The 22,794-nt window shown below is 48.9% G+C and overlaps 1 long non-coding RNA gene across 14 annotated transcripts; it reads left to right on the top strand.

Moving 5' to 3' along the window:
• Positions 1-7,151: 7,151 nt before the first annotated feature.
• LOC134422718 (uncharacterized) lies at positions 7,152-20,106 on the top strand. 14 transcript variants are annotated; one of them, XR_010028877.1, is made up of 7 exons: positions 7,152-7,166; positions 11,341-11,457; positions 12,034-12,164; positions 13,495-13,620; positions 15,599-15,767; positions 17,251-17,413; positions 17,574-20,106. It is a non-coding gene; the product is annotated as an uncharacterized LOC134422718 (long non-coding RNA). The 14 variants fall into 14 exon arrangements; XR_010028874.1 differs by lacking the exon at positions 7,152-7,166 and adding an exon at positions 8,184-8,376; XR_010028875.1 differs by lacking the exon at positions 7,152-7,166 and adding an exon at positions 8,184-8,376 and having other exon boundaries at positions 11,344-11,457.
• The last annotated feature ends 2,688 nt before the right edge of the window (positions 20,107-22,794 follow it).

Here is a 22,794-nt window from a genome sequence, read left to right on the forward strand (position 1 = left end):
AAGGTGCTGTAAAGCGCGACTGTCGTAAAAGGTGCCGTAAAGCGCGACTGTCGTAAATACGGCCGTAAAGCGCGACTGTCGTAAATACGGCCGTAAAGCGCGACTGTCGTAAATACGGCCGTAAAGCGCGACTGTCGTAAATACGGCCGTAAAGCGCGACTGTCGTAAATACGGCCGTAAAGCGCGACTGTCGTAAATACGGCCGTAAAGCGCGACTGTCGTAAAAGGTGCCGTAAAGCGCGACTGTCGTAAATACGGCCGTAAAGCGCGACTGTCGTAAATACGGCCGTAAAGCGCGACTGTCGTAAAAGGTGCCGTAAAGCGCGACTGTCGTAAATACGGCCGTAAAGCGCGACTGTCGTAAATACGGCCGTAAAGCGCGACTGTCGTAAAAGGTGCCGTAAAGCGCGACTGTCGTAAATACGGCCGTAAAGCGCGACTGTCGTAAATACGGCCGTAAAGCGCGACTGTCGTAAATACGGCCGTAAAGCGCGACTGTCGTAAATATGGCCGTAAAGCGCGACTGTCGTAAATACGGCCGTAAAGCGCGACTGTCGTAAAAGGTGCCGTAAAGCGCGACTGTCGTAAAAGGTGCCGTAAAGCGCGACTGTCGTAAAAGGTGCCGTAAAGCGCGACTGTCGTAAAAGGTGCCGTAAAGCGCGACTGTCGTAAATACGGCCGTAAAGCGCGACTGTCGTAAATACGGCCGTAAAGCGCGACTGTCGTAAATACGGCCGTAAAGCGCGACTGTCGTAAAAGGTGCCGTAAAGCGCGACTGTCGTAAAAGGTGCCGTAAAGCGCGACTGTCGTAAATACGGCCGTAAAGCGCGACTGTCGTAAATACGGCCGTAAAGCGCGACTGTCGTAAAAGGTGCCGTAAAGCGCGACTGTCGTAAATACGGCCGTAAAGCGCGACTGTCGTAAATACGGCCGTAAAGCGCGACTGTCGTAAAAGGTGCCGTAAAGCGCGACTGTCGTAAATACGGCCGTAAAGCGCGACTGTCGTAAATACGGCCGTAAAGCGCGACTGTCGTAAAAGGTGCCGTAAAGCGCGACTGTCGTAAATACGGCCGTAAAGCGCGACTGTCGTAAAAGGTGCCGTAAAGCGCGACTGTCGTAAATACGGCCGTAAAGCGCGACTGTCGTAAATACGGCCGTAAAGCGCGACTGTCGTAAAAGGTGCCGTAAAGCGCGACTGTCGTAAATACGGCCGTAAAGCGCGACTGTCGTAAAAGGTGCCGTAAAGCGTGACTGTCGTAAAAGGTGCCGTAAAGCGCGACTGTCGTAAATACGGCTGTAAAACGCGACTGTCGTAAATACGGCCGTAAAGCGCGACTGTCGTAAATACGGCCGTAAAGCGCGACTGTCGTAAAAGGTGACGTAAAGCGCGACTGTCGTAAATACGGCCGTAAAGCGCGACTGTCGTAAATACGGCCGTAAAGCGCGACTGTCGTAAATACGGCCGTAAAGCGCGACTGTCGTAAAAGGTGCCGTAAAGCGCGACTGTCGTAAATACGGCCGTAAAGCGCGACTGTCGTAAATACGGCCGTAAAGCGCGACTGTCGTAAAAGGTGCCGTAAAGCGCGACTGTCGTAAAAGGTACCGTAAAGCGCGACTGTCGTAAATACGGCCGTAAAGCGCGACTGTCGTAAAAGGTGCCGTAAAGCGCGACTGTCGTAAATACGGCCGTAAAGCGCGACTGTCGTAAATACGGCCGTAAAGCGCGACTGTCGTAAAAGGTGCCGTAAATCGCGACTGTCGTAAATACGGCCGTAAAGCGCGACTGTCGTAAAAGGTGCCGTAAAGCGCGACTGTCGTAAATACGGCCGTAAAGCGCGACTGTCGTAAATACGGCCGTAAAGCGCGACTGTCGTAAATACGGCCGTAAAGCGCGACTGTCGTAAAAGGTGCCGTAAAGCGCGACTGTCGTAAATACGGCCGTAAAGCGCGACTGTCGTAAATACGGCCGTAAAGCGCGACTGTCGTAAAAGGTGCCGTAAATCGCGACTGTCGTAAATACGGCCGTAAAGCGCGACTGTCGTAAATACGGCCGTAAAGCGCGACTGTCGTAAAAGGTGCCGTAAAGCGCGACTGTCGTAAATACGGCCGTAAAGCGCGACTGTCGTAAATACGGCCGTAAAGCGCGACTGTCGTAAAAGGTGCTGTAAAGCGCGACTGTCGTAAATACGGCCGTAAAGCGCGACTGTCGTAAATACGCCCGTAAAGCGCGACTGTCGTAAATACGCCCGTAAAGCGCGACTGTCGTAAAAGGTGCCGTAAAGCGCGACTGTCGTAAATACGGCCGTAAAGCGCGACTGTCGTAAAAGGTGCCGTAAAGCCCGACTGTCGTAAATACGGCCGTAAAGCGCGACTGTCGTAAATACGGCCGTAAAGCGCGACTGTCGTAAATACGGCCGTAAAGCGCGACTGTCGTAAAAGGTGCCGTAAATCCCGACTGTCGTAAATACGGCCGTAAAGCGCGACTGTCGTAAATACGGCCGTAAAGCGCGACTGTCGTAAAAGGTGCCGTAAAGCGCGACTGTCGTAAATACGGCCGTAAAGCGCGACTGTCGTAAAAGGTGCCGTAAAGCGCGACTGTCGTAAATACGGCCGTAAAGCGCGACTGTCGTAAATACGGCCGTAAAGCGCGACTGTCGTAAAAGGTGCCGTAAAGCCCGACTGTCGTAAATACGGCCGTAAAGCGCGACTGTCGTAAATACGGCCGTAAAGCGCGACTGTCGTAAAAGGTGCCGTAAAGCGCGACTATCGTAAAAGGTGCTGTAAAGCGCGACTGTCGTAAATACGGCCGTAAAGCGCGACCGTCGTAAATACGCCCGTAAAGCGCGACTGTCGTAAAAGGTGCCGTAAAGCGCGACTGTCGTAAATACGGCCGTAAAGCGCGACTGTCGTAAAAGGTGCCGTAAAGCCCGACTTTCGTAAAAGGTGCCGTAAAGCGCGACTGTCGTAAATACGGCCGTAAAGCGCGACTGTCGTAAATACGGCCGTAAAGCGCGACTGTCGTAAAAGGTGCCGTAAAGCGCGACTGTCGTAAAAGGTGCCGTAAAGCGCGACTGTCGTAAATACGGCCGTAAAGCGCGACTGTCGTAAATACGGCCGTAAAGCGCGACTGTCGTAAATACGGCCGTAAAGCGCGACTGTCGTAAATACGGCCGTAAAGCGCGACTGTCGTAAAAGGTGCCGTAAACCGCGACTGTCGTAAAAGGTGCCGTAAAGCGCGACTGTCGTAAATACGGCCGTAAAGCGCGACTGTCGTAAATACGGCCGTAAAGCGCGACTGTCGTAAAAGGTGCCGTAAAGCGCGACTGTCGTAAATACGGCCGTAAAGCGCGACTGTCGTAAAAGGTGCCGTAAAGCGCGACTGTCGTAAATACGGCCGTAAAGCGCGACTGTCGTAAATACGGCCGTAAAGCGCGACTGTCGTAAAAGGTGCCGTAAAGCGCGACTGTCGTAAAAGGTGCCGTAAAGCGCGACTGTCGTAAATACGGCCGTAAAGCGCGACTGTCGTAAATACGGCCGTAAAGCGCGACTGTCGTAAAAGGTGCCGTAAAGCGCGACTGTCGTAAATACGGCCGTAAAGCGCGACTGTCGTAAAAGGTGCCGTAAAGCGCGACTGTCGTAAATACGGCCGTAAAGCGCGACTGTCGTAAATACGGCCGTAAAGCGCGACTGTCGTAAAAGGTGCCGTAAAGCGCGACTGTCGTAAATACGGCCGTAAAGCGCGACTGTCGTAAATACGGCCGTAAAGCGCGACTGTCGTAAAAGGTGCCGTAAAGCGCGACTGTCGTAAATACGGCCGTAAAGCGCGACTGTCGTAAAAGGTGCCGTAAAGCGCGACTGTCGTAAATACGGCCGTAAAGCGCGACTGTCGTAAATACGGCCGTAAAGCGCGACTGTCGTAAAAGGTGCCGTAAAGCCCGACTGTCGTAAATACGGCCGTAAAGCGCGACTGTCGTAAATACGGCCGTAAAGCGCGACTGTCGTAAATACGGCCGTAAAGCGCGACTGTCGTAAAAGGTGCCGTAAAGCGCGACTGTCGTAAATACGGCCGTAAAGCGCGACTGTCGTAAAAGGTGCCGTAAAGCGCGACTGTCGTAAATACGGCCGTAAAGCGCGACTGTCGTAAATACGGCCGTAAAGCGCGACTGTCGTAAAAGGTGCCGTAAAGCCCGACTGTCGTAAATACGGCCGTAAAGCGCGACTGTCGTAAAAGGTGCCGTAAAGCGCGACTGTCGTAAATACGGCCGTAAAGCGCGACTGTCGTAAATACGGCCGTAAAGCCCGACTGTCGTAAATACGGCCGTAAAGCGCGACTGTCGTAAATACGGCCGTAAAGCGCGACTGTCGTAAATACGGCCGTAAAGCGCGACTGTCGTAAAAGGTGCCGTAAAGCCCGACTGTCGTAAATACGGCCGTAAAGCGCGACTGTTGTAAATACGGCCGTAAAGCGCGACTGTCGTAAAAGGTGCCGTAAAGCGCGACTGTCGTAAATACGGCCGTAAAGCGCGACTGTCGTAAATACGGCCGTAAAGCGCGACTGTGGTAAAAGGTGCCGTAAAGCCCGATTGTCGTAAATACGGCTGTAAAGCGCGACTGTCGTAAATACGGCCGTAAAGCGCGACTGTCGTAAAAGGTGCCGTAAAGCGCGACTGTCGTAAAAGGTGCCGTAAAGCGCGTCTGTCGTAAATACGGCCGTAAAGCGCGACTGTCGTAAAAGGTGCTGTAAAGCGCGACTGTCCGAATTGTTCCAGAGAGCCGAGGAGCCGAGTGTGGCAGAAAACAGCCGAGTTTCACCGAAGAGCCGATGATAGCCGACTGGAACCGATAGCTGAGTGTAGCCTACTTGAGCCGCATTTAGACAATGTGCCGAATATGACCGAGTTTAGCCGAACTGTGCCGAGTTCGGCCGAAGAGCCGAACTTAAACGAGTTTAGACCAAGACCCGAACCAAGCCGAGTTTCATTAAACAGAACCGAACGATGCCACAGTGCTGTGCCTGCAGTGCGCCTCTGCAGACGGCAGGTGGCGCTGTGCCTGCAGTGCGCCGGTGTAGATGGCAGGGAGCGCTGTATAAAGTAAGTATAGAATATCAACTATCTATAAGAAGGAATAAAAGCTCTATGTCACGTGCAGCAGTAGAAAATTTCAGGCTTCCAGGGAATAAATAGTTTTCTTTAAATCATTTTCGTTTTGGAGTTTTTTTTAATCCCAGGTAGCCTGAAAGTTACTACTGCTGCTTTTTTATTCTAAAGCTAGAAAGGAAAACCAAGATCAGAAATACAGGGAAAGAAAGAAAGAAAGGAAGAAAAAAAGAAAATAAGGAAAGGAAATGAAAGGAAGAAAGAAGGAAGGACAGGAAGGAAGGAAGGAAGACAGACAAAAAAACCCAAAAACCAGGAGGGCAAGGAGTAACCTAGGGGGAAAAAAAAGAAAAAGAAAAGAAAAAAAAACCAACAAAAACCAAACCCACAGAAAAAAACCTCGAGATGGGCGAGAAAACCGCCCTCCCCCGAAAAAAACCCCAAGATGGGCAAGAAAAATCCCAGAAATACCACAGAAAAAAAAAAAAAAAACAAGAAAAAAAACCCAAACCCAAAACCAAACAAACAAAAAAACCCAAACAACAACAACAACAAGATGGGCAAGAAAAAAACGCAGAAGAAAATCCCAGGATGGGTAGGAAAAAGCCCAGAATAGAACCCCAAGATGAGCGAGAAAAATCCCAGAAAAAAAAAAAAAAAAACGGAAAATCCCCCAAGGAAAACCCAGGAAAAAAAAACAAAACAGAAAAGAACCCAAGATGGGCAAGAAAAATCCCTGAAAACAGACCAGGGAAAAACCCCAAGATGGGCAAGAAATAAAATCGCAACAAAAAACCAAGATGAGGAAGAAAAATCCAGGGGAAAAAAAAAAAGGCAAAGAAAAACCCAGAAAAAAAAAAAAAAAAAACAGAAAAAAAAAACCCCAAGGGGGCAAGGAAAAACCAGAAAAAACACAAAATTGGGCAAGAAGAAACGAAGAAAAAACCCCAAGAAGTGCCAGAAAAAAATCAAGGAAAAAGGGAGTAAAAGCCCCAAGAAACAAGGCAAGAAAGAGAGGCAATAAAGGCCACAAAAACTCAAGACAAAAAAAAAAAAAACAAAAACAAGACATGCCAGAAAAAGGTACGAAAATGGTTCTGCTAGGTGTGATCAAGGTGAGCGGGTTCAGTTTCAGGTCCAGGAGATGAACAAGTGTCAGATTAACTTGGGGCAGTGCTGTGCAATGCAGCCGTGACAGGATTTAAACTATATTTAAATATAGTTTAAATAAATTGGGGATTGCTTGGCTTTTATTGGGGTATAGGCTGGAGATTTCATAAAAAATATAAAACTAGAAATCCAAATATACCATATATATGTCGATATCAATAAATATTTAATACATATAAATATCAGTAAAAGAAATCTATTGTGTCAAAAGAATATATCTATTATTATATAAAAAGGTATACTCTGCAATATATATAATATCTATAAATACAACAAATGAAAATTACAAATATAGATGTGAATAGAATTACGACAAACAAATTTATTTTTAAAATTTTAAATGTGTTTTAAATAAAGGGGTGTCTTTGCTTTTTATTTCGTTAGAGGCAGGGGTTTTATTTTAAATAATATAAGTACTATAGAAATGTAAATCGACATACAGAAATATATAATAAATATATAGAGATATAAAGATATAATACCAAACTATGAATCGAAATAGAAATAGAAATCTATGTAAGTAACATGAAGAGATGCAATATATAATATAATTTTTATTATACAGTAATATAAATTCTAAATATAAATGCGAATATAAATATGAAAAATATATGATGGGGGCTCGGAGCAGCCCAGGTGTGAGTGTGAGGATGATGACGGGCCGGCTCCTGCCGGGGCGAGGCTGTTTTAGGGGGAGGCTTTGCCTCAGCTCCCTTTTGCATGGAGCTGCTGAGTGGAGGGGTTTATGGGGCGCTCCCGGCGCTGTCTCATGGACGGACTGCGAGAGCTTCTCACAGGGTCGGGGGGACACCTGGAGCCGCGTTTGGATACGTGGAGCATCGCTTAAAGGAGGTGCCGAGGGACGAATCTTTGTGCCGGGGAGCAGCAGCCGAACAGGTGAGCCTGTGTGGGTTTGGAGCGGGGACTTTTGTCCTTCCCCTTTGCAATTTCATCTTGCCAGTCCCTCCCCGGTTCCCCAGGAACAAAAATGGAGCTTGTGAGGACAAAAGGGATTAAGGAGAAGGAAGCAGCTCCTCTTCTTTTATTGTCTGCGTTTGACCTGAGGGGATCCCTCTTGACTTGTGGTTTTAAGGGTGTTGATTGCAGGAAAAGCTGCCTTTTCCAGGCTGTTAGAAGTATCCCGGATGTCACAGGGAATCCCTGCGTTCTATTCTAAGGGGAATGGGAAAAGTATTCTTGTGGTGTTACGGGTTTGATTTGAAGGCAGCCACCCCATTTTCATCACCCTCGGGTTTAAATGGAGGGGGCAGCCCTGGTGTCCTTCCTTTTCAAGGGTTTGAATGGAAGTCGAAAGCCCCCTTTCCCATCAGTCGAAGGCTTTCATTTGGGGAGCGCCCCTTCTTTTCTGCTGTCGTAGGGGGTGAAATTTTAGGGGAGAACGCATTTCTTTGCCCTTGTTGAAGTGAGGTGAGCCCGCCTGCGGCGTCAGTTTCGGGGTTGGCTTGCGGGAAGCCGCAGCTCCGGCAGCCTTTGCAGGGCTGCAATGGGGCTGTGCCGCTGCATTGGAGGGCGCTCCTCGTGCCCGCGGCCCGGCCCGGAACGTTCCCGCTCGGGAGCGCTGCTGGCACGGCCCGGGCAGCTGCTGGGGTGCATGGGGGATTCGGCGCGGCCGGGCCGGCCAAGAGCGGCAGGGGCGGAGCCGCGCCGGTGCGAGCCGTGCGGAGCCGAGCGGAGCTGGGCTGGGCCGGCCAAGGGCGGCAGAGGCGGCGCGGGCGCTGCTGCGCCGGCCCGGACGGTGCCGGCCGCTCCGTCCGCTCCGGGCGCGGGGCTCGGGCGCCGCCGGTAGCCCCGGGCCCGGTGCCGGCCCCGCCGGGCAGGGGCAGCGGGCGGGACTCCCCGGGGCGGCGCCGGCCCCGCGTGCCGGAGCAGCCGCCGCAGGAGCCGCTTTCCTGCCGGGAGCCGCGCTCCGTCCCGTGCCGGCAGCGAGCGCGGGGTTCGGCCGCTCAAAGTTCGGCGGTGCCGTGGTTCGGAGGCGCTTTGGAGGCGTTGATTGCATCGCTGTGTTCGGTTTGCAGCGGGTGTACGCTAAGGGATATGGTGTTCTTCCTGAGTGGTACGGTTCTCGGTGCCGGTAGGGATGATAAAGGTTCGTTTCGGATTGAGTTTTGTAGTCGGATATATATTTTTTTTCCGGGGTATTATGTTTAGAAGGGCGCGCAATGGTTTTTACGGGTTGTAGCGTGAAGCAGCGGTTCGCATTTTAATTCTGTTGCGGTGGCTTTTATTAGCGTGAGTGTGTAGTGTTTGTTTTGGAGAGCTTGAGGTAGCGTTGTGTCGTTCATAGCAGCGGGTTTTTAATCTCGATAATTGCATGTGAGTTTATCGTTTTCCAGAGCTTTTATTTATTTGGTTTGTTTGGTTGTAGTGTATGTTTTATGGTTACGGGTAATTTGGGGAACATTGTTTATGGTTACGTTTGTCTTTAGTCTTTGTGTTTGTTTCTAGGTGGTATTTTTATTTTGATAGCTTGAGGCACTATGGGTTTATTCAGTTGGGAATAATTTTTTTGTTGTAAATTTAAGTTTATTTGGTTTTGGGGCTTTTTTTTTTGTATGTGTGTCCTTTGATGTATTTGGTTGTTGTTTTTCAGATTTAGTTTTGGGAATATGGGTATTTACATGGTGGGTCTTTTTAAGTATTTATTTGGGTAGTTGTTTTCTTGGTTTTTAGGGGTTGAAATTTTTTTTTCCCCATTTCGTTAATTAGTTCGGTTTTTAAAGTTATTTTTAAACAAAGAATTGTTTATTCTTTGAGTTAGTGTAGAGGTAGAATTTTGTTTATTTTTTTTAGTAACATTCAGGATCAGTGGCACTGTTTGGAGTTTATTAGGCTGGTTTCATTTTTTTCAGTAGTTTCTGTGATTTGCTGTGTGTGTTTCAATAGGGTTTCCTTTTATTTTTGTTCCATTTTTCTGACCTGATGAGAATTGTTATCGAAAAGAGCGTTGTGTGTTTTTTTCGCTGGCTGTTGCTTGGCTGTTGGAGGTATCTTGATGTTTTTGGAAGATATTGGTGGGAATTCAATGCTGTTTGTCATTTTATTTAGGAATTGGATTTTAAATGTAAAATTTAAGTGTAACGCTAATTAAACAAAACAAATATATGTATTGAAGTGAGAATAAAAATCCTAAAATGTAAATCAAATCGAATATGTTAATAAAAATCCATGTAACATATATCACTATATATTACAATAAGATATAATTTTAATACAGGATATTATATATGTTTATAGATGTGTAAAAATAGATATTAGAAATAGAAACCCCAATCAAAAAATAAATATAGAAATGTATGACAAATATATGCAGACATATCTAGAAATAGAAAATATTCATAAATATGGAAAAATAAAAATTGATATAATACATAATGCAAGTAATACTGTATATAAAGTATTATAACATAATATAGGAAATATGTATAAAGTATTTCTAAATACAGTACATCAATATGTTATAATATTTAACAAATGATAAACATACATATCAAAATTATAAATATATATATATTTTTAAAAACAGTTAAATAAAGCGGGTTTTTTATTTGCCAATAGGCAGGGTTTTGACTTTAAAAATTACAAATACAAACAATATAAAGGTGGTAATCTAAGTATAGTAATATGTCATAAATACATCTAGATATGTAAAATTTAAAAATAGAGGAAAAAATTTGTTGTAGGAGTAGATATGACAAGGAATTTAAATAAGCATTTAAATAAACTTCTGGAATTTTATTTATATTATATATTATCATTATTGCGTCAAAAGAGACAATAAATATTAATCTGAATATAATTATACAAAGTATAAATTATACTATTTCAATGTCGCCTAAAAGAAAGGGCTTTTTTATGTTCATTTGTTTACTGATGGGGTTTTTATTTGGAATAATGGAACTGGTATAGAAATATTAATCTAAGTATAGAAATATGCAATCAATATATAAAGATATATATGAAAACACAACAGATAAATAAATATCAATAATAGGAATAGACGTAATGTACTATATCAATTACTTAACACATCAGTGTCCGGTATAAATATGCATGTGGACGTAAATATAAAAAATAGAAATATAAAATATATTTCAAGATGGTTTTAAAGGAAGGGGGCTTCTTTGGTTCTTGTAGGGTAAGAGGCAGGTGTTTGGCATTTATTTTAGAGGATTTTTGAGGGCATCGCAGCTGGTCTTCTGCCCGCCTTCCCCGCCCGCCCCAGAGCGCCGCAGCAGCGCAGCCCCCCCGCACAGGCAGCCGAGGGGCGGCGGCCATTACGCGTCTCTGCCGCGGCGCAGGCGCGATCGCGACCTTGGCAGCGGCTCGGCCGGGACGCGCTCGGGCGTCCCGAGATGGCGGCACCAAGGGCGGGAGAAAGGAGCCGCGCGGCCCGTGCCCCGGACCGGCTGTTGGGCACCCCGAGGCCGCAGCGGCGGGATTGTCCGTGAGGTACGCAGTGCCGAGCCCAGGGGCTGTGGGCTCAGCGGCGCCGCGGGCGGGCGGGTTCTGGGGGGCCGGTGACGGGCATTGGCGGGGGCGCTTCTCTTGGTCGTGGTACGTCCTGTGCTGCTGGAGAGGGGTTTTGTACTGGAAAAGCTCATTTCATTTGTCCGAATGAAAATAAGCTGCCCAGTATGGCCAAGCAGACAGCAGTAAGACACTTGCTTTGGTAGAGAATTCAGTGCTTCAAAGTGGGGGGTTTATTTCATTTTAGCATGGATGACTTAATAGTCGTGACAATGCCAGCGTTACAGCCAACGTTATCAGACAGATGTGGAGGAAAAAAATACACTGATATTCCTGTGCTGGCACGCATCTGTAGCTGGGAAACAGCAGAGGAGCTGCAGTGTACAGCTGTTAGCAGCAAATTGGGGAAGAACTGCTCTGGTGAAATTTGGGGTTCAGGTTGAGGATTCATCAGTGGCTGTCATAATGGCTCAGTGACTCTCCGCCAGGCTGGTGTGGCCTCAAAGGCTGCCCCTGCTGCTGGCAGAGTGTGTGGAGCCTCTGCTGAGCAGGCAGTGGCATCCCCCCGAACACCTTCTCACAGCAGGGAAGGAGATGGACCCAGCCCAGCGCGTGGAAATGGATCTCTCCAGCTGAACGCTCAGGTGAAGTGAGCAGAGAGCATGCCCAGCATGAACCAGGTGACCTGCACATCTCCAGGGTAATGATTCTTGCACCTTCAGAGCCACAGTATCGCTGAGCTTTTTTTTTCCCCAGGCTTTTAATCACCTCTCAAACAGACGAATACTCCCCTTGGAGGCTGCTGTGCCCTGTGCACCGGGGAGCCTGGCAGGTGGCCCCGTTGGTGAGAGGAGGGCAGCTGCAAGCAGGCAGCCCCCAGGAAAACACGGGAGTTTCAGTGCTTTCTGATGCCTGAGGAATGGGGAGATGGCCTGAGCTCAGCAGGAGTTAAGCGCGGCCATACAGAGGCCTGGCTGTTATGATTTAAGATCGCTTATTGAATGTCTGTAGTTTCTATAGATATTTGTATATCTGTCAAAGTAGGATATAGAGCCTTGTGCAGGAGAAAAAGAACTCTTTATGTAAGATATGACCTGGGGGGGCATCATGCCAGGCTATCCCTTCCAGATTTGGAAGGCTTCAGTGTTTTGTGTGGCATGATGGGAAGTTTTGAAAATTAAGATTTTTCTCTTTGGTGCAGGTCAGATGGGTGACGCCTGGCAGCTCGTGCACTGCCACTGTGCTAACCTGTGTGCCTTCCCTCCCTGCTCCACAGGCAGAGCAACACGGGAGCAGCAGGGAGAGGTGGCTTTGTCCTGGAGGTTCCAGGAGCTCGGGGTGGATATGCGAGCCTGCAGCTCCAGGCTGCCGCAGGACCCAAGGGCTGCACACACCCAGAGCGTACAGGTACTCTCAGAAACGTGGGCTGTCGTGGCTGAGCCCTCAGGAGTTGGCAGTGCCAGCTGGGAGAAGAACAGTAACTTCCAGCCTTTTCTTTTGTCTGCGTTTCCCGTGTTCAGGCAGTCTGATTACTTCTGGGCATTTGCCCAGCAGGGTGCGAAATGCTTCAGGGGCTAAAGGGGGAAAAAAGGGAAAAACAAGCTATAATCTAACCCTCAGGAGGGAGAAGATATCTGTCAGGACAAACTCTTAAGAGAAATGGGCTGAAGAATACTTGTTTACTCAATCTTCCGTATCTGTAGCTAGTTCAAAGAGGTCTCAAAGTCCTTCCCATTAGCAGAGCAAAGGAAGAACAGAAAAGCCCTCAGCCTAAGCCATTAAAAGCATCAGAAACAGCAGCAGCTTTGTGTGCTGGAGTGTGGCAGGCATTCCTAGGTTGGCTTTTTAGTTTTGCATCTAGCACTGGTAGAGGAAAGTTCTTTGCAAGGTGATAGTTCCAGCCTTGTATTGAAATGTGAGCAAAGAGGAACTTTCTCAGTTGGATTTGGGTTTATTCACAGCACTTGTGAACAGAGTTAACATTCAGATAACATGTGCAGGGAATGTGCTGCGGGTTACCACAAGTGACAAAGGAAGTGGGACAGGGACAGGGCACTTTCCCCTTTAAGGTACTGTTTTTTTCTGGAAGAATGATGCGAGAGCAGAAAAGTTGCAATGGCATTGCAGTTCCCTGCACAGAATATACCCAGGGAGGTGAAGCACAGCCCAGTGGTGCCATTCACCTGCACCACAACTGGGAGCATCAGTGAAGTGAGGAGGACTGAGGAGCTCTCCCCTTTAGCAAACACAACAGTCATGTCAACCAGTGTCACCCTTTTCCAGACCACTGGCATGTGCTTGGGGACAGTAACCTGTGTTTTTTACAGCCAGGTCTTCTGAGCCGCTGCTCACAGTGAAAAGAAACTTGTGTACAGGCACTCTGCAAAATTGCCACCTCAGATGCCACTGAAGCACAGCTTTGGCTTTCAGGCATCTCCCCTACAAGCTGTCCCTTGTGGCGTTTCTGCACTGGATTCATTGTAAATTCATTCCTCCCATTTTTTTATTTGTAATTTCCAAAGAATATCAGTTGACTTTTACGGCCTCTTCAGGGCTCCCCAAGCTTCACACCACACCTAAATGCTCGTTTTCACTGCCTGAAGGGCTTTTCTGACCCAAATGATTCTATGAATTTGGCCTGTACTTCAGCTTACGGGGAAAGCTGTACATTGATTGCATTTTGGAGAAAAAGATTTTACTGTCCAGCTGTAAATTTATCTTGTGCTTTGTCTTCCAGGTTCGCTCGTATTGTAATTTGCAAACGGCACGGCAAATGCCACGAGAGCAGCTGCGGAAGGTGGCTCAGAAGCAATGACAAGAATGTGCTGCAAAGTTGGGTCCAGCAGTCCAGCTTCCCGACACGGTAGGGCAGACACACCATTTGATAAAGCATCAAACGCTGTAGTTTTTATTCTTTGCGTTTGTCTGTGCTCCCATTCTGATCACCCCTTGAAGTATTATTTTTCAAAATAAGTATTTATGTATAAGTATTTATGATAAGTATTTATTTATAAGTATTTATGATATCTAGGAGAGAAATCATGTTTATTCAGGGGGAGCCATAATTTTCATCTGTTTCAAATGCACCAGGTGTGTTTTAAGCCCTGCACACACAGCGAGAGCTGCAGAGCTTGTAGTGCAGTTCACTGCAGCACTGATTTATTCTGTATTCCAGTAACCGTGCGCTGGGGTGCCAGCTAGGCTCAATACCAGGAGCGGGAGAAGCAGACTGAAGAGGTGCTTTGATTGGAGCCCAGCCAGGTTTCAGGCAGCCTGCAGAGTCTGCCCTTGCAGTACACACCGGTCTGCTGTTGCCGTCCCCTGGAAAAATCCCTAATGGATATTTCCAAACGTGGGGAGGAGCATCTGCTCCTGTCACGGAACTGCTGGGGGCTCTTTGCCCTCGAGCTCCGTGCAGTCTGCCCAAGAACAGCGTGTGCAGCAGGCTGTTAGCGCTCTCTGCAGGGTGAAGCACCTTCAGCCAAGGTCAGTCAGTGCAAGAGCAAAACAATCCTGCCAGCAAAACCTGCTACTAGAGAGGCAAACAATTATCCTTCCAAAGGAATTCATCCTTCTTCTCCCTTACAACTCTCCTGTTTCATCACACCACAGAATGGTTTGGGGTGGAAGAGATCCTGAAAACGACCTAGTTCCACCCCTGTCCTGGGCAGGCTCACCTTCCTCTCGGCCAGGGTGCTGTGCTGTCACAGATCAGTTGACAGATCTGTGGAAATTGTAATGATATTATTAAGGCGCGTCTCTTATTGCCTTGCCCTTCATGAAGCCCGAGGCTGTCTTGTCCTAGTTTAGCTTTCTGATGTGGAGGAACAGAGCTGCCAACTGATATGGAATTTGGTGCTCTCTGTGGAGTGATGTCCTGTAAAAATTCTGTCACGATGGCTCTGCTCCATAAAGAATGACACGGCCTGACTGTCAGCGATTTTTGCTTCTGCAATAGTGTAAAAATGCTAAAATTTGAACACTGCTTATTATTTCAAAAGAGAATATTTAAAAACGTGAAGCGATAGCTAAAATTACGCCTGAAAGGTAGCAGCAGCAAATACATAGAATATTTCTCCCTGTTTGTAGATATACTTTTCATTCAAAATTATGCTGATGGGGATATGCTTTTATGTATTTAGTGACCTTTACAGATTTCTTCCCCGAGTTTTTTGAGTTCATAGAATCATGGAATAATTCAGGTTGGAAGGGGCTCTGAAGATCACCTGATTCCAAGCCTGCTGCCGTGGGCAGGGACATGGTTCCATGGACCAGGTTGCTGTGAGCCTGATCCCAGAGCACCAATGGGCCTCAAACACTTCCAGGGATGGGGCAGCCCCAGCATCTGTGAGCAACCTGTGCCAGCCAGGTGCCAGAGGAGGAAGAAAGCCCTTCCCACCCGGAGCAGAGGCTGCTGCAGCTTCGTGCAGCCTCGTGTCACCGAGTGTGTGAGACAGAAAGGCCCTTCGGGTGGAGGGGTAACAGCACTGAAAGATCTTTTTTGGGAGAAGCGGAGCAATGGCACGCCAAAGCAGCCTTCAGTTCTTGCAGCAGAGTTGGGAACAACTTGAAGCAGCAGCAGAGCTGGCCTGGTGCCTGGCAGCTCTGCAGGCAGTGGGGATGGAGAAGCTGCAGTTATCTGTCTTCTCTGCTGAGTCTTTAAAAATGAGACACATTTCTGTAGTTTCTTTTTGAGCATTACGTGACAGTTCCCCCTAGAAGTCCAAAGGCAGCTGTTTTCTTAGCAGGAGGAAGTCAGGAAGAGGCAAAGCAGGCAAAGACATCAGATAAGTCTGGATAAAAATCTTGGCTAACCTGTTTTTTCCCCTTCCTCCAAACAGCCAATTCTGAAGCACTGAGCAGAGCCGATCTCTGAGAGCTGACACGGGAGCTCTGGTGAGGACAGCTGCTCCCCTGCCTCGGTGTGGGACCTGCTGAGCTGCCGTTCCTGTGGTGGGAGTGTTTCTCCTCTCATCCAGGCAAGCCAGAGACCTCCTAGGGAAGGGGCAGGTAAGGTTTAAGTGCCGAGATCTCTCCGGTAAGAAGTGACGTGACAAAAGGAAATGGCCTCAAGTTGCAGCAGGGAAGGCTTAGATTGGCTTTGAGGACCAGTTTGTTCACTGAAAGGGTGGTCAGGCGTAGGAGCGGGCTGCCCAGGGCAGTCCCCATTGCTGGAGACATTTAAAGCATGGCAAGATGTGGTGTTTAGGGACCTGATTTGGGTGGGGGCTTGGCAGTGCTGGGGCAGCAGCTGGGCTCGATGACCTTAGAAGGCTTTTCCAGCCTAAAGGGTCCTATGGTTCTGGAAAGCCTTGACCCCTCTGGCTCTAACACAGCACCTGGATGCTGACAGAAGGAGGCTGGTCATAGACCCTGGAGGTCCCTGTCCCCCAGGGAGGGAGAGGACAAGGCAGTGTCACCTGCAGGGAGGGTCTCGTCCCCAGAGAGCAGCCAGCGACTCCATCCCTGCCCGGGGCTCTGGGTGCACCCTCGGGGTGGACGCCTGCCCTCAGGTTTCCCTCTGGGCACCCGGGGAGGGAACCAGGTCCATCCGTGTGGCAGCTGCAGGGCCTGCAGGCTCTGGGGCTCTGCAGCTGTGTGCCTTGTCACAGGGTGGCAGGGACGTGACACTGCCCGGCCACGCCGCTGGCCTCGGATCCTTGCTGCTTTGCTCCTGATCCCATATGGATGTACCAGCAGTCTTCTGTCTTTTCTTTAAAAGTGTCCTTGGGATAGTTCAAAGAGAGGGTAATTAGTTATTTCAAAGCCTAAATATTTTACCTATTGGCATTCAAGAGAAAAGACAAAAACCTGCTTTGCATCCTTCTGCCTGGAAGTCATTGTCACACAGATAAGTGAGGAAGGGGCTGGCCGGGGTCAGCCTCTGCAGAGCCTCAGCTCTGGCTGCTCCTGCTTCCAGGGTAAACCCAAAAGCTGTCATGATCAAAAATGCAGGTAGCCCTTCTGTCCAGAGTCACAGGGGCCATTTCTTCTAAATTACTCAAGATGGGAAATCATTCTTCAGAACTTCAGAAGAAAGTTGGGAGCTTGGGAACTTCAGAAGAAAAAAAAACCCAAAAACATACATACGTTTATAAGAGTGTGTATATACATACATTTCCTTCAATAAGGAAGAAAATCTTAGAAATATCATGTCATGTCTGGCTTCCTAGAGAAGATCCTTAACTCTGGGCTTCTGAAAGCAAATGGCTGTGCATTTATAGGAGCATTATATGCCTCCCACAGTAATCTTCTACCCTTCCCCATGGAAAGGAGAGTTTGGTGATTTTACTGTTCTGCTCTCCCAAGGGTGTTGCAGGCTGTGTGGCAGGGAGCAAGGCCTTTGATGCTGCTCATCAGACATTTTCCCACAGAATTCTCCCTGCAATGATAAAATTAGACTTGTGTTAGTGAGCCGTCAAGTAGAGCAGGTAACATTAGAAAAGAATTGTTTCTGAGCGGCTGTTCACTAGCATGTGCTTCCCCTTTCCAGCAGAGTGCAGCCGCCCAAGAAAGGATTTTTTGTGGCTCAGCCAGATGTTCTCCTGCCTCCCGCCAAGACCCTGAGATGGAGCTGAGTTTGCATTCCAATTTATTGGAACAGAGGCTCATCAGAAGTTTCCTCAGCTATCTGAGGCACAGAGCCCTGGAGCCAAGTAAGCCTGAGCTGCTGCATGCTTGCTGTGAGCCTTGGGGTGAGTGTGCATCATTGCAGGTTTGGGATTGACTGATGTGTGCTAAGGAAACCAGAGGGAGGGAGGGAGGGAAATCCTCTGTTAACATGTGCCAATTCTTCTGTCAAACTCATGACGGCAGGACAGCGTGAAGACTGAAATTGTAAGAAGATGTGGAGGGAAACAGAGAATCTGACGGGAGCATCGAACGCACAAGTGCACAAATTTTGCTTGGATTTAAACTCAGAAGTTGTAAGGAATTTGGGAATGAGAAGGGACATTTCAGAAGGAGAAGAAGTTGTTGTTACAGTCCTGGCATAATCTTTTGTTCTAGCTAATAAAGGAAGTTAGTTTAAATTAAAAAAAAGAAAAAAATGTGGGGTTTTTTTCTTCACTATTATATTCATTGGTGGTATATGGTGTGTTGTTTTATTTCTTGGTATTATTAACTCTGTGTAAATTGTTTTTGGAGTGAAGCTAACTTTCTGGATGGGTTGGTTTGTATTTGAGGTAGGATTAATTACAATAGGTTTCTTTAATAGAGTTCTGATAGGTATTACTTGGGTTTTGGTTTTGTTTGCTGTATATATAAACATACACATTTGGTAGGGCCAGCTTGGCTGCTGGAGTTTAGCAAATGACCTAAATTGTTTTTTTGTTACATCCTATGATCAGTTTTAGGCAGTGACTTTATACTGCTTTTAGGATTTTCTTATGCAATGGTGAGAAAATAGGCAGGTCTGATACTTGTTTGACTTTTTTTGTACTTAATGTTTCATGAAATTCTGTAAGCCAAGCGATCTACTGGTTAAACTATACCATCAACTCTTCCTCATTCCTTTGGACCTAGATTCCCCATTTCCCATGTCTCTCTGTCTACTTGTTATCATACCCAGCTAGGCCTCCTGTGAACTGGTCTTGCCAGAAGGGCTTGCTGAGTTTTCCACTGTGTGGAAAAGAGATCCCATTTGGAGCCTGAAGCCTCGTGTTTCCTGTAGGATTTCCACTCCTAGAATTGCACACTTTGAAGGATTTCTTATAGCAGAAGTTTTCTGGGAGCTAGGACTCTGGCTGGATTAGGGTCTCTGGACTCTCAGGTGAAGTGACCTTGAGACACTAGGGCATGCAGATTTCCTTGCTGTTGAAAAGAGCTATTGTTGGCACCCAGGAGCCATGGTCTGAATGGGGGTGTCACCTCTTAAATTTGCAAATGTAACAGGATTTCTTCTAAATGAATGGTGCTAAGAACATAAGGTCTGGCTGGCTTTCGACTTAGAGGCGCCTCCTCTAAATTGGTCTTCAGATGCTAGGTTGGAAAGTGTTCCTACATATGCCAAATAGCCCTTGTTATGCAGTTAATAAGCTTCAAAGTACACATGGAGTTGCTGCCCCTGCAAAGATTTTGGCAGAGCCTGGTTGTGGTGCCCCATTCCACTCCACCCCCCTTAGCAGGTCCTTATGGTTGTATGGGGAATCGTTGTGGAGCATGCCAACCCAGCTCCATCCTGGGAACAGCACCTGTATTTTACCCTAAAATTTCTGTCCCATTATAGCTCCTGTTAGGATACAAATGTAACTCGGTTTCCACTGATTTTACCCCCAGTCATCTTTCCATACAAACATTGCTCTGCTCTCCAGAGGATTATTGTGAGCAGATGTGAGCTCTGCTGTCCCTTTGGACTGACAAAGGCAGAGGTTTTGTCCCAAGTTCCTTTTGAACCTGTCTTGCACCTGTTACGAGTCCTCAGTCTCCTGCAATTTTGTGGGTCAGTGACATGTAAAACAGCACAGCTGGCTGGCATGCTTTGCTTATGAGGGGAGACAAGAGAAGAATCCCTCTGCTCACACCAGACCTGCAGCTGCCAAACCTCACCAAAGCACCTGAGGAGCCCCCAGGGACTGATGGTACAGAAGGGAGGTGATGGAGGACAGCACAGCAGGCAGCCTGCCCTCCATCTGGGTGTGAAGAAGGCAGGGCTGGGAACTAAGCAACATCCCAGCAGGTCTGGCTGATGGTGCCACCCTGAGGGCTTCCCCTGCCTTTGGGCAGTCCCAGCTGCTGCAGCTCACTTGACAGAGACTCATTGTCTATACTGTGCTTGGCTGCACTGGAGATGATGAAGCCGAGGACAGCAATGGTTGCCTTCGCATCCCCTGACTGCAGATGGGAAGGAGGGCAAGCTCTGTCACCTTGGGAAGGCATCTGCAGATTCATTGCTGCCCGTCTCTGGAGCATGGCTCCATCGGGGGATCGTGGTAAGGACAGCAGTGCTCACCTAACTCTGCACCTGAGGACAGCTTCAGGACCTTGTCATACTGTGGGAGAGCAGAGCTTCACAGTAAATACCAGCTAACATACTTAGTACCAGTGTTAACACTAACAATCCTTACCTAAATATTAATACTAGTAACACTATGCGTATTATTAGAGGCTGGTAGAGTTCTTAAGGCTGAGGCTTGCATGAAGAACACAAAATTAATTAACGTTGCTGATTATGCTATTGTGTTGAAATACTTGGCCTCCACTGCAGTAGCCCCACACTAACCTCGATGGCCTGCCCCAGCAGGTCCCAAAACACCTGGATGCAGATCAGCTTAAGCTTCACTGATGTGATAAACAGAGTTCATTCTTTAAAATTTTTAAAAGTTTATTAAAGGATAAAAGGACAAAATAATCCAGCACTGGGATGCTTTTAGCACACAGCCAAAGAGCACAGAGGTAGCTTAAAAACATGTTCACTATATACTGTTACATTGCTGAGGTTACATGCATATTCATTAACTTACACATTATTCAAACATTCCTTTGACTTTTTGATGTTCCAGGAACTCTCTTGTTTGGTTTTAACCTCTGACTTGTCTGCAGAACGTTCTGTAAATGAGGTCTACACATTTTATTTCTTCCTGTAGTTTTATCCTGTTGCTTCACACTCCCTGATAATACCGATAAGAGTCGATAAATGCTTCCTGGATGCTTAAGCTCTTTTTGTCACTATTATCACTTGGTAGGGGCAGTCTGCAGTTATAAGAAACAGAATAATTGCTTTACACCATTTTCTGAGTTAGTTACATAGAAGTACTTTAGTTTCTATTTCAACATTTTGCTAAAGCCTACGATATATTTATCAGGCTACTATTCATATGAAATATACAGTGCATACATAAACTGGCATATTACACTATACAAAGCAGTTCAAAGTAAGTATAAGTTTTACCATATCAAAATACTTGTAATGCAAAAAGCTAATCTATGAATGTGAAAGCCAATATTGTTTTATCATCTATAACATCCGACGACGAGGGTGAGCAGCGGGCCCGCAGCAGGCGGAGGGCGGGCAGGGGGACGCGGGCACTTAACTTTGGCCAGGGTGCTGATCTCGGCCAGTCGGGGCAGGCCAAGTCCCCGCAGAAGCGGAAGCACTGCGGTAGAAGAGGCACCCAGAGCCCGCAGCGGGCGCTGCACGCCCTCCCCGCTCCCGAGCCCTCTCCTCACCAAATCGCCGCCGCTCCCTAGTCCGCCCTGCTGTCGCAAAGACGACACGGAACCCCTCCCGGGCTACACTCCTCTCCGCCTCCTGCCCCGAGTGCCGATGGGGCTCTCCGGTAGGGGCTCTGCGGGAGTCTTTTCGCCGGGACCTGGGCACGAGAGAAGGCCGGAGAAGGGGACGGGGGTTTGGCGAGCGCCGCCGCCGCCGCCGCCGCCGCCGCCGCCGCCGCCGCCGCCGCCGCCGCCGCCGCCGCCGCCGCCGCCGCCGCCGCCGCCGCCGCCGCCGCCGCCGCCGCCGCCGCCGCCGCCGCCGCCGCCTGCGAGCTCCGCCCCACGCTCCCACGGGCCTCAGCCTGACGGCTCCTAAACCTGCCAATCACGGCCCGCCTTTCTCCGTCCGCCCTGTCCAATCACAGCCGCCCTTTCAAACCGGAAGCGGTCCCGCCAATCTCAGCCCGCTCAGTCGCGGCTCGCCGCCTCAGACTGGCCCCGCTCGCCCGTACGTCTGAGGCGCCGCTCCCGCCACCGCCGCTTTGGGAGCCGGCGGAGCAGCGTCCCCGCTGCCGCTGCCTCGGCAGGCGCTGTTGCGGACGGGAAGGGCGGCCGGGAGCTTCCAGTTCAGGTCCTGGTCGGGATCAGGTTCTGGTCCAGGGAAGCGGGCAGGCGGCGGGGAGCGGGCGGACGCGGCCACAGCAATGGCGGCGGCGGGAGCAGCGCTTGAGGGGACCGCGGGGAGTCGCGGATCCGAGCGCGGCGGGAATTGGCGGGCTGGGATTGGTGGAGCCGGCAGGCGCTGCCTCGGGTTGTGATTGGCTGGCTGTCCGCCCGTGGGGCATAAATAGCGGGCGTTGGAGAGGCAGCGGCGTCAGTTCGGCGGCGAAGCTGGGAGCGACGGGAGCTGCGGATGCGCGGTCCGAGGAGCGGCGCTGCGGCAGGACGGGACCCCCGCGGCAGCTGATCCGGGGAGCGCTGGTGAGCACGGACGCGATGCCTGCGGCCGTATCTGGGGCCGGCCGTGTCCAGTTCTTTCTGCCGCGCCCTGCGTGGCTCGGGTAGCCGGCGGCTGGTGTGGGGCCTGGAGTGGCGCGGTGGGGGGGGGGGCACCGTCTGCTGTCACTGGGGGCTGGGAAGTAGCCGTTTTGTGGTTTCTGGATGTAAAGAAACGTTCAGAATACGAGGAATAAAGCTTGATTTTGTATTTTTATTACTTTATTTTGTTTTTACTTGTAATGTTTTTTTTCTTAATTGTGTTATTTTATTATTGCCTGTTTTAATACATCTTTTTGGTTTGATTTGTTTTCTTTACTAGATATGTCATGTTAATTTGGTAAGGGTTGTGGGACTGGGGCTGAAACACCAGTTGTGAGAGCAGTGGGGACATAAAACCCCAGGGTGTGGAATAATGATTTTGGCATGAGTCAGGCCCAAAACAATGTGGAGTGGTGGAAATGCTGAGGCTAGATAAATGCCATGGGAGGAAGGCATGGAGCTGCAGCACAGGGCCTGCAGGTTATGCCTGGGGGTTCCCAGCCCCTGCCCTGTGGTAGCAACGAGGGGCTGAGGGTGTGGGGGCTCAGAGGGTTCTAGGGCCCAAGAACCAGCCCAAGAGTGCCTTTTGGGATGGGGGGGCAGGAGTCCAGTGGCTATTCCCAGCCCCTGCAGCTGCCTGAGGGGAGGTGAGGGGGCCTTTGTGCAGGTGCTGGGCTAAGAGCCAGGGTGAGGGGGAGGGTGGATGTTGAGCTTCAGGCCTCCAGTGTCCCCAGAGTTGGGATGCCACTTAAGGTTGCCACTTAGGGCTGGGTGGGTGGATGGGACAGCTTCTAGAGATACTGAAATTGTAATGATGGCAGTAACTGATTTGTGGCCTTATCAACAG

This window comes from Melospiza melodia, chromosome 10 (genome assembly GCF_035770615.1).
Source record: "Melospiza melodia melodia isolate bMelMel2 chromosome 10, bMelMel2.pri, whole genome shotgun sequence".
Taxonomy (NCBI): domain Eukaryota; kingdom Metazoa; phylum Chordata; class Aves; order Passeriformes; family Passerellidae; genus Melospiza; species Melospiza melodia.